Here is a 12,057-nt window from a genome sequence, read left to right as displayed (position 1 = left end):
CACGCAATTGGACTATTGTAAATATTCTGGGATAATTGTATTGAGCATTGGAAGGTAAAAATTGAGTAGCTTCTAGCACTGCGAAGAAAGCACCTATCTTTATGAAAAAAGGCTTTTCATGTTTCTTGACCCCATCGTTTACAAGGAAAAATATCCAAAATATATATTATCCAATTTGCGCGATCGCGGGTGTAGGTTTGTGTGGATGTTCGCGAAAGGCTTAAGCGTTCGTATGTGAACGTGTTTGTCGCATGTGCTCGCGTGCACGTCACTTCGCGTGTATAAATTCGAATGCGTGTGGTTATTTACATATTCGCGTGGATAGCCATGCGGACCGTCATTTTGATGTTTAGTTTTCGGTGTACGGTTCAGTTTCTGGCAGGGAGTGAGTTACCCCATATTACTAGAGTTCCCGGTCATGTCGTCAGGGAAAGTGTTGACTAGTGGATACGCTTTCTTTTTTTAATTGCCTCAATTGAAGTCGTGGACCTTGACAGAGACTTCCGGAAGTGACCGATTCATGATGGCGGGAGTTTGTATGTTCACGCCTGCGACCGCGTTTGAATGTCGATAAGTGCTGAGACGTTCACCATATTAGCGGCATAATGCTTTCGAGATCGCGGATGTACATTACGTGGATAATCGCGAAGGGCTCAAGCATTTGTATGTTACCGTGTTTGTCGCGTGTATGTGAGTTCGCGTGTACGAATTCGATTTTTTGTCGCTATGGAACGTGTTGTTTATTGAATGAGCGTCATTTTTTGTTTGGTCCATATGAAGACATTAGGCTTATGTTGCTAGGGCCGAGGATAGGCGCTTCCGGACAAAACCGATTTATGATCGCGCAAACGCGAGCGTTTGTAAGTTCACTTCTTAGGGGCATCCGCTCATTATGAACAGTGATGCAAATGCTCATCACATATTTTGGGGCAGCTCAGACATCAATCTGAGAGGCTCTGAATTGATGGAGTACATAATTAGTACAAATCTCCATATTCTTAATGTGGGAAACCAACCAACTTTTGCGAGTTCTGGGAGAGAGGAGATGTTAGTCATAACGCATTGCTCTGCAAGAATTTCGCATGTGGTGGGTTCTCTCTATCGGATCATAAATACATATTTTTTGATCCCTGAAGGTGGTAACGTATAGTAATCCTAAATATACAAACCAGGACCACTTTTTGGAAAATTTGGCGACTAAATTTCATAGATATTTTCCAACAATTAGTCAACTATATGACTTAGATGACGTCGTGGATACGACAAACTCATTCATAGTAGCATCCTACGAAGAAGCTTGTCCGCTTCGTACTTGTCAATCGATTAGAGAAGCCCCTTGGCGGAGGTCTGAGCTTGAAAGAATGAAGAAGGGTATGAGAAGAGCTTGGAACCAACCGGCATCAGCGTGACGACTCCAGAGCTTCCAGGTCAGCTCGTAGTGCACATAAGAAACGTCTTAGATCTGCAGAGCGGGCTGGCTGGCAAAACCTATGCACTAATGTCTGTAGTCTGAACGAGGCGAACAAATTATCTCCAAATTCAAATTAATTGTCTCTTCAAAGCACACTTTCCAGCTTGTATCGATCCGGAGCTGAACAATGTTCATCACTCATTCTGGTGATTCAAACTCGTGGGCGTCAGTACGCACATTGGCTACCACTGAATCAGTCAAATGGGCAGTTGGCAGCTTCGCTCCATACAAATCGCCTGGAAAAGATGGAATCTTTCCGGTGCTACTGCAAAAGAGATTTGATATTTTCAAACATGTCGTGAAAAAGATAAAGCTTTCCAGCCTTTCTACCAGGTATACCCTGAAAGCATGGCAAGAAAATAACTGTTGGATTTGTTCCCAAAGGGGGGCGCTCAAGCTATGAAGAAGCAAAAAGATTTAGGCCTGTTAGCTAAAGTTCTTTTTTCAAAATTTTGGAACGAATAATCGACAATCACATGAGGGACGTTAGTTTAGTTGAATATCCACTGCACAAAATGCAACATGTATGTCGGTGTGGGAAGTCCACGATCACTCTGCTTCGCGATGTTGTTTACAACACTGGAAAGGCCTTCTCGCTCAAGCAATCTAGCTTGGGTGTATTCCTAGATATTGAAGAAGCTTTTGATAATGTGTCCATCAAGTCTATTCTGGAAGCGACGCGAGGTCATGGGGTATCTACGTGTATCTCGAGTTGGATAAACGCAATGCTTAGTAACCGCATTCTTTGTTAATCACTGAGACAGGCAGAGACACGGAAGTTGAATATTTGCAGTTGTACTCGGGGTGGCGTTCTTTCACCTTTGTTATGTTATGTTATCCGGTCCTGGTTGCCGACGGCTTGTTGAAGAAACTAAATGAGCTTGGATTTGCCGATAATCACCAAATAATAATTGCTGGAGTCTGCATCGGAGCAATCTTTGACTTAATGCAACAAACATTAAGAGCTGTTGAACAGTTGTGTCCACAAGTTAACTTATTAGTTAACCCAAACAAAACTTCAATGGTTCATTTCACGAAGAAGCGAATAACAACTGGGGTTCGTCCCTTGCAGTTATTTGATTTTGATCTACTGTGTGCAGATCAAGTCAATTTCGCGTACATGGCAATAAAGGGTGCACCAGAGCAATTTTCGACGCTTTTGACACTCTTTCCTGATCGGGGCTCAAACACTGACCCACTAGAATCAAATCAGTTTACACTGCTTAGAAACAAAACAACACGCCACACGATTTAAACATGTCAGATTGATTCGTAAACAAACTTTCTGATGATCGACCCTACTACATATCTGGCAACGTTGCCAACACGCTAAAATGCTTAAGACACACAAAGGAAGCAGTAAAAGAGGCCAGACGAAGAAGTAACTGCGCGGCTAAAAGTCACGACCCGCACGGCAACACAAACCCACGGCACGGAATCCGCGCCTTTGCAGTTATGAACCGCCAGCCAACGGACGGACGGGAGTGCGCGCAAAACGGTCTGTAGAAGAAATTCGACAGCACAGCGCAAAATAGTGCGAATTGATGCGGCCTGGTGCGGGAGTTCGTTCAAAGATGACGTTCTATCAATGCGAATGTACGAAAATTTGATCCAGTTCGCCCAACTGACAGATTTGCTATGTAACGTAGACGATCCGGCAATAAGTGCAATAAAATCAATGAAGAACGCATTTTTTCAACATCCCCAAAACACCGCTGCGTGTGTGACATGAAGGTGGTGCGAGGGAACGGAACAAGATACACATGCAGTAGACCAACGAAAAAAGAACCTATAAAATATGAAAAAAAACGCTGATGAGTAAGCGGGAGAGCAATTTATAACACAATAACAGAGCATCATCATACAAAACACATCAAGGGCCAAGGGAAAGCCGGTTGGTCGGAGGTATAACGCACGACGGGTTCGACTCATTGGGATTGGGATCGCGCCGTCGTCGTCGTCGTCGTTTTCTTCGTTATTGTCTCTCGGTGAGTCCGGTCGTCCCGAGGTGGTACAATGAAGAGAGAACCGATCGGCTGCAGCAGTAGAGCAACAAAAAAAAGTTTCATTAAAATGGAACTAATCGAAATGGAGAAAAACAACCGCACGACAGCTGAAGCAGGAGGGACGCTCGATGCGCTGAAAACTGACCCCGAGTGATGAGCAGGTATAGGCTGTGCTGGACCGGAGCAGTGCGAAAAAAGTTTTACGATTGTAGACATCCCAAGACAATTAGCCGCCTTCTGCCTAAGCTGTTATATGAAGTTTTAGGCGATTAACCCTTGGCGGTCGTATGTGCACGAATTTTCGGCATAAAATGATGAGAAAATTTGCGAATAATTCGCGTAAATTAAATTTGTGTTCATATTGATAAAAGAGATTATAACTACTAGAGAGAGCAAAGTGCTACTGTCCCCATGTATTCACGGACTGAAACATGGGGTCTCGCTCAAGCATATTGCATCCCATTACTTTGACATGTTTGTACCCGAGGCAATATGTGTCAAACTAAAGGTCCTAGCATATGTAACAGCGAGATAATAAACCATCAGTGTTAACAGCGGCATGAGACCTCTAGTAGTTAATCTCTTTTATTTTGATCCATCCTTATTCAAATTGTCGGAGTCTTGATTCTAGCATTAATTTCCATAGTTCCCCTCGTTTCATAGAATCCTGCGTTACCTTGAAATCCATAAACAGAGGATGAACGCCGGAAGATTTATTTCCGAAATATATCAAGCAATTGTGCTAGGTCACCAATTTCAACCTTGACCGTAGGATGCAAAAAAAAAAATTGACAAAACGCACTAAGTTTTAATTACTAAGCACAGTATAATTTTGTTGTGTTTTTGAACAACAAACCTTCCACAATTCTACTAAGTACAACAATTTTGTTACCGAACTGATTTGTTTATTCCGTATCTGGGATGGATAAATATAATTTTTGCTTCGATGGTTAAGAAATTTGCGTTTCGATTTCGTCTCATCAGAATCCGGCACTAACTTAGTGAAATGTGTTTCTGAGAAAACCATTAGGTCTGCGTGATGTCCCGGGAGAGAAGGAGATCTAATTAAGCTGATGAGAATCAATGAAGTCGAAATTAGTTTTTGTTGCTGTTCTATTGTAGTAAAAGCCCTCACTGAAAAAGTTATTCTTTGGTATGAAAGCGATTTGATGCGAGTAACAATTCTATTTTAAATTTCCACAAAAAGACTCAATTAACATAAACGTTTTCAAAGGGTTTCGACAAGGTACCTCACGACATCGCAATCCGGAAACTACATCAGCAAGTATTCCCTGCTGGGCTGAATAAATGGATGCGGTCGTATCTCTCTGATCGGTTCGCGTTTGTTAGGATAAATAATGTTCGGTTAAGCATCATCAATATCCCCACCGGGGCTCCACAAGGCAGTCATCTAGGCCCTCTTATTTTTATCATGTTTATTAATGATCGCTAAAGTCGTATGAAGTCTGAAAAAACTGATGCTCGCCACGGCATGTAAGCGCTTCAAGAAGACCTGTGTATGCTTCAAGAGTGGTACATGCTTAACAGCATGGAAGTTAACAGTAAGATGATGCAAGATGATAAGTAGCGGACGCTCGCAAGCTCTATACCGCTGCGCATATCGCCTACAAGGACGAGTCATAGAAAGAGTCGATTCTTTCCGTGATCTGGGAGTACTCTTTGATAGTAAGTTTAGTTTTCTCCGATCTTACAATCGCCAAGGCTTATGGAATGATAGGATTCTTAAAACGGAACATGGCTAACTTCAACAACTTCTGCGCACAGATGTCATTTTTTTGTTTCGGTTATAGAGGTTTTTACCTTAGGATCATTAGTCTCTTTTTCGGGTTAGAAAAATCTCTAATCCTATGTTCGGGATTGAAAATCGAACCCGGGTGAGCTACGTACAAGGCAATCTAGTTACCAACTTCGCTATGCCCGAACTCGCACAGAGGCATCTTTACTGTGCCCTAGTTAGAAGTGGTCCGGAGTGCGCTGTGCAAGTGTAGGTGTCCCATGTCACCGAAAAGTACTCGATTTGCTATCAGGTAACATCGACAGCTTCTTTTTGAGCCGCGAACTTGAACCTAGCCAAAGGTTAAAGACATAGCAATAGCAGTGACGAAGATATGACATAAATTGCAATATAAGCTATATATAGCCACAAGGGCCTGAACAATTGAAATTAGCTGAGACGGCTAGTAAACTGAAAACCATTTTCAGCAAGAAGTAGCATTGTAAGTAGATGGTGTCTGCAAGTGGCCAACACCCCGACATAGGACCACGAGGTTCATGCTCGCGGAGTGAGCTGTGCGTGAGCTTTGACCTCGGGATACTGACGGAGGATCAGTTCAAATATCATCTGAATATGTGTGGCTTGAAATAAGAGTGATGTGTAAATTCGCACACGACTTCTCTTCAGAATTGAGAAGCGCAAGGGCGTTATGGTGGACCAGCTTTCGGAGGAAAATCAGCGACTGCTTAATCTCAAACATGATAGCGCTATGAAGCAGTTTTGCAGCCAAGTAGGAAGCCCAGCACCAACAACAGTGAAGGTCACGACAGTTTTTGGTAACCCACTGCAGCTTATAGGCGAGTTTTGTTGTGGCGTCACCATCGACTGATCCGTATCCCCAAGCGGCCATTACTGTTCCTTGGATCTGATATTGTGGACAGCTTTGGCTTGCGGTCCATGAAAATCATCATTACAGTCGACAGCCGACTGATCCGTATCCCCAAGCGGCCATTACTGTTCCTTGGATCTGATCTTTTGGACAGCTTTGGCTTGCGGTCTGTGAAAATCATCATTACAATCGACTTTTCAGGGTGGGCAGCGCCAATCATGGTTGTCCACAAAGCAAGTGGTGCTATTACAATTTTCGGAAATTTTTCAACAGACCCCAACTCGACCCTGCAGCCTTATCAGTTTTGCCAAGCTGCCTAGCTGTAAAGTGTTCAGCCATATAGATCTTTCGGATTCTTTTTCCAGTGGCTCATCGACACGATGTTGGTCGGCCTGAAAGGAACTTGCGACTACTTGGACGACGTCGCAGTCGGTCGCGAAACCGACAAAACACGATTGCAATCTCAAGGCAGTGCTGCAGCGCATCCAAGAATTTGAATTCACCATTCGTGCTGAAAAATGCTCTTTCCGCAAAGACCACTTTCCCTATGTGAGTCACATCATCAATAGCCGTGGACTGCGGTCGGATACAGTAAAAATCAAGGCAATTACTGAGCTACCAGCTTCCAGAGATGTTTCTGGCGTCCTTTCTCGGTGCGATACTTTTTTATGGCAAGTTCGTGCGCAACATGCGACCATTGCGGTACCCGCTCGACCATCTACTGGAGGGCAGATTCCAAATCTAAAAGTACCCAACAGTGTCAGCAGGTTTGTCAGATGTTCTGCACACATTACGATCCTAGGCTTGAAATAATCGATATTTCTTCTATTGGACTGTGTGACGCTATCTCTCATCGGTTTCCCGGCGGTAGCCTTAAAGTAGTCCAACACGCTTCGACAGCGCCCACCAAGGCCAAGTATAACTACATTCTATCAAATCGTGAGTGTCTGTCCATCATTTTCGCTTTGACTAAGTTCAGCTAAATGTTATTTGGTTGACGATTTCGGCCACGCTCCACTGGCGCGTATCTTTGATTGCAAGAAAAGCATACCGGTATACACAGCCAACCCATTTCAGCAGTTTGCTTTAACGTTGCTGCTCTGCGACTTCGAAATCGTAAGTGCCTACTGAGAAGGTCGACACTGCAGCGTCTCTCTTCAAGCGGATATAAGGTCGGTAGCAACTGATACAACTGATGTTCTGCCCCCAAGTTTCAGAGACGTCAAGTAAGGCACCCAAGCTGATCCACTACCTCGTCAAATCTACGGATACGTCAAAAATGGTTGCCTCAAACGAAAACCGGAGATAAAGCGGTTCCACACTTCACTCTGCCTAATGAAAGAGGGTGTCTTCTGTTTGCGGACAGGCTCATTATTCCGTCGCAGTGCCAGAAATGGTGTCTGGATCAACTACACAATGACCATCCCGGTATCTAACGGATGAAGGCCATTGCTCGAAGCTACGTGTACTGGCCATCCCTTGATAACGACATCGTGAGTTACATCAAGGTTTGTCAGCACTGTGCTTCAGTAGCAGTCACCACCGCACTCTCCTGCTATGCCGTGACTAAAATCGCCCGATTCTGAATGTAGGTTGCTGTCAGAAACGTCTCTCCCCAGTACTTTTGATCCAGTTCACGCGTCAGTGGTTCGATCCATACCACCTCTATTGCATTTTTGACAATTTTCGAACTTACTTAACTTCCTGGTATACACACCACCCAGAAATGTCAAATGAAGTTCATCCGGCTCGCTTTATTAGGTTATGTTAGGTTGATCTGAAACCTAATTGAGAGGGGAGATGTTACGACTGGGAACACTGACGATTATCCACCGCTGCCTACCGAGTGGGACGACTCTGACAGTGAGAGCTGTCAGGGACACAGACACAGCTGACTCGCGGGGTCTTTTTTCTGGAATATTATTCCATGCTTTTTCAATTGCAGTTATTAGAGCACCCTTATTCCGTTTTGGTTTATCGTTGGTAATCCTCTCAACAATACTCCAGATTGTAAAGTCGAGTGGGTTCATATCCGGAGATGAACAAGGCCACATTTCCTTTGTCCAAGTGCATAAAACATGTGCGGGTCCTGAATTTTGGGTAAAGCAAATTTCGGTGTCTTAGAACTTATTTTCGATACATGATTGTCGTGCCGCTCTGAGGGCATGATTTCCGACTTCCTTTTTGACGCCATTTTTTACGAACGTCTGTTTCCGCTAACACGATTTTTTAAACGCGTCCGTTGGCGAATGAATTATTTCCCGAAAGGGACGAAAATATTTCCAAAGCCTACTTTTACGGGTGAGTCGTTTTTCCGTTCTTCCCGTTATACCCGCGCTCTCTCTCCTAGAGTTTCTCTCACTGATATTCCGTTCGCACACTCTCATCTAACACTCAAATCCATGGCAACCGTTGTACTACGAAAAGTACCGTTTTCACATTTGGTATCTCACCTTGCTTCACTCATCAAAGATAGAATCAACTTTAAAGAGTCATGTACAGCAGTAGTCTTGTTACAATTTTCGTTCAGCTCTTTTATTATTATAATAATACAGTAATTTGTACGTGCTCTTTTTCGGTAATTTTACTTCTTCTTAATTACATCTATATATCCGCTACAATGGCCAAACATTCTGCTGTTAAAATTCCAGGCACACGTACTGATTGATTTTCACGCCATTTGAAATCCGATAAACAGGAGATTTTGGAAGCCGCTGCATTTCAAATCAAATTTATCGCTGAAATTAATGAAATCGAGATTTTCACTGAGTACCCTATTCATTTGATGGTTAAATTTGCAGTTTACATCGAATAATTTCTCATCCGAAGAGATAATGACATCAGGATGATCTGTAAACCAACTTTTTAGCATGTTGCATATTTTCTTTTTTTGTTGCCTCAGAAAAAAGCTGGTGTTGTTGGAGTTTGTAGGGATACAAACCAAGGTCTTTCTTCAGCGAAGTTTGGATCTTCTTACAGGACACATTATAGTTCTTAGCAGTTTGGTTCATTGATCTGTCCGGATTACGACGTATTATGTTGGTCGCAGCTTCAATTAACGACTTTGTCCGTACAAAACAAAACCTTTTCGATCCTAGACGTGTCCATTCCGCTTTCATCTTGCAATCGTTTCTTGCATCGCCAGACAAATTTACGATACACACCAGTCAGTTTTGTTGTTTCCAATGAACTTCTGTTTCCCCAATAGGCTCCACCGCATGGTGCCTGGATTCTCACTGCATTGTCCTGAAATTTCACAATATTACTAAACATTATATTAGTTTTATCCCATAAGAAAATATTTTTACATGCACTAGACTTTGGTTAGTTCCCAGCGGTCTACAATTGACTTTTGACAGATAAAAATAGTGATACCGTTTGTGGTACTCAGTGGCCTCTTCCACGGACACAAAAGACACCGATACTTTTCCTGCTGAATGTAAGAAAAGAATTGTCACTCCTATTCCCAAACTACCGAACCCAAGGTAACCAAAAGGCTTCAGACCAATCTGTATTACCTGTCATCTTAAAAATATTTGAAAAGATTCTGCTAGCCCTGATAATTGAATGCACAGAAAACTCGAATCCCTCGCTCCGTGCAGGGAATCAATCCGGATAACGCAAACGACACAGCCCTCGCTGAAGTCACTCATAACATCTACAAGTTTGATGAATGCACTTTGATGGTTCTCACTTGCATTCAACTGCGTTAACCATTGTAAACCTCAGAACGAACTTCGTGAAGGGTCTGTAGCCTAAATAACTTATTTCTGGCACAACTCAATTCGTGAAGTTGATCAATGCAATGTCAGGTACTTATCCAGTTACTGACGGTACACCTCAGGGATCATGTGAGCGCCTATTTGTTCTATTCAGCTTGTATGCGAACAGTCTGCCATAAGATCTGAGGTATCGTATCAACTTTGCGCTGATGACCTGCAAATATACAAATCTAGACCAATTACTTTGTCCCCAAACCAAAAAAAAACAGGTCATTATTTTCAGTAGAAAGGCAAGGTAACTCCGATCACTGTAATAGTTTTTTGCTTTGAAATAATTCCGATAGCAGAATGTCATAAACCCGGGTCTGCATCAAGATGACAATCATTTACTAGTCGTCTCAAGTCACAAATGCACAAATTTCAGAACCTTCGAAAAATTTGCTTCCTTTCTACCAATTGTATTTGTATTTTTTGTATTTGTATATTTATTTGTTATGATAGCATGTTAGCCTTATATCAAACCAAGGAATTGTAATTTTATTGAATACGATATTATGTTGGTTTACACCTAGTATCAGGACAAGAAAATAATTGGAATTAAGAAGATTGGCAAAATATCGGATTTACCCTACCGCCTCTCGCTTGAATGATATAAAGAACCCAAGCTTGACCAAATGGTCGGTAAGCATGATACAAAGACATCAGTTTTTAGAAGTAGAAATTATAGTGCTGCTTTAAAAATTATTAAATTTTCTCACAATTTCATGTATATCCGTGACCTGATATACAGTCCTGTACTGAGATTTTCGTAACCAATAAAACATTCAATTACAAATGACAAATCAACCTACTTGAGCACCCTGTGACTGTTTAAATGATCTTGTTTACACATCAGAAAGCTTTTTAAAATTTTCCTATGGTGATTCATTTGATGGCTCATCAAGAAACCCTTGCAGAGTACGCACAATATTATAATTGACCACAATTTGCACAAACTTCATTGCTCGATGTCCAATTCGAAAAAGGCTCTGCGCGTCCCTTTCATTCCATTTTTTTAATTCTCCAGTTTCATCGCAACATATCAAGCTTACCTTTAACTGAGAGAAGCTGAACCGAAAACTCCTGTCCACGGTATTATCCAAGAGAGCACGTTTCGATTGCGTCGCTTTATTTTTGTTCGTACTGTGTGAGAGCTGTCAATCTCACGGTATATTGTATGTCCAAAAATGCCAACCTTCACTATTCGTCACTAGTTTCTAGTGTCACTGTATATCTGAATATAAAAATAGACGAAGAACTCAAAATAATAATCAAAACACTTTCAATTCGCTAAAATAACAATATTCGAAGGTACACTGGCCACAGTCACCTTCCGAAGATTGTAACACAAAATCTAGCCTTGTCACCCCCTCTCGGAAAAATACACCGGACACCTTTCCCGTGTAAGAATATAATCCAAAAGCTACAGCATATAGGTACCAGCAACTGAAGCGCGGAGTACCAGCACCACCAGCAGTAGCGCGATGAAGCAATCCAACCCAAAGCGATTCGGTTTTGGGCCGTTCTGGCAACAATTATTTATGTGGCGGCGGCGGCGGATGCGAAGCAAATTTCACCTTCAATTTTCTACACGAAATAACTGCTCCCGCGGTCGGAAAATAGGAAATTCACCCGCGGCCCGAAACGCGCTACACTTTGACACTACTTTGGACCCGGAACCGGCGCAAAAACCCGCAGAAAATCCGTTTCGCGATCGTGAAGATTGACCAGCTAGACCGAACACACTCCAAAAATTCACGACATTAAGCTCTGCTGCTGCTGCTCTCCCGGCAAAAAGCGGCGTACGAACGAGAAAAATGGACGCGTCCTCTTCCAGCGACTCGGATGTGCTGTGCTCGCCAGTGGCAACGGGTCGGGTGCCGTCTCGCTCACTCCTCCCGTGCTCGATCGGTATTTTGTTTGATGCGGTCAAGAAACACGACGGCGAAGCTTTTTTTTCGATCGCTTTTGCACGGTTGGTAGCATTGCGTGACGAACGGTGCGTTGTTTGTTTGACGTATAATGGCCGCCAGCAAGATGGGTGGGAAAATAGGTGACGGTAATGCGTATACAAAATATGTAAAAAAATATTTAACGAAATGAAATTGGCAGGAAATTTCAAAAGAGATTATAATACTATACTACAGCCACTGCTAAAAATTCAAACCCATATTTTAAGTATTCCATACACATGA

At 42.6% G+C, this 12,057-nt stretch overlaps 1 protein-coding gene across 15 annotated transcripts in view; it reads right to left on the bottom strand.

Annotated features, from left to right (window-relative positions):
• LOC131677680 (C-terminal-binding protein) overlaps positions 1-11,658 on the bottom strand; it is a 215,963-nt gene extending 204,305 nt beyond the window's left edge. For 3 of the 15 annotated variants that reach the window (XR_009303412.1, XR_009303413.1, XM_058957636.1), the window contains exon 1: positions 10,915-11,657. The gene's annotated coding sequence lies outside the window, so the exon portion shown is untranslated. Of the gene's footprint in view, positions 1-10,914 lie in introns of all 15 variants that reach the window. The other 12 variants (XR_009303414.1, XM_058957626.1, XM_058957638.1 and 9 more) reach the window with 10 other exon arrangements.
• Between the last annotated feature and the right edge of the window lie 399 nt (positions 11,659-12,057).

The sequence above is a fragment of the Topomyia yanbarensis genome, chromosome 1 (assembly GCF_030247195.1).
Source record: "Topomyia yanbarensis strain Yona2022 chromosome 1, ASM3024719v1, whole genome shotgun sequence".
NCBI lineage: Eukaryota > Metazoa > Arthropoda > Insecta > Diptera > Culicidae > Topomyia > Topomyia yanbarensis.
The sequence above is the reverse complement of the archived record's forward strand: the minus strand, read 5'-3'. Positions and strand labels throughout refer to the sequence as shown.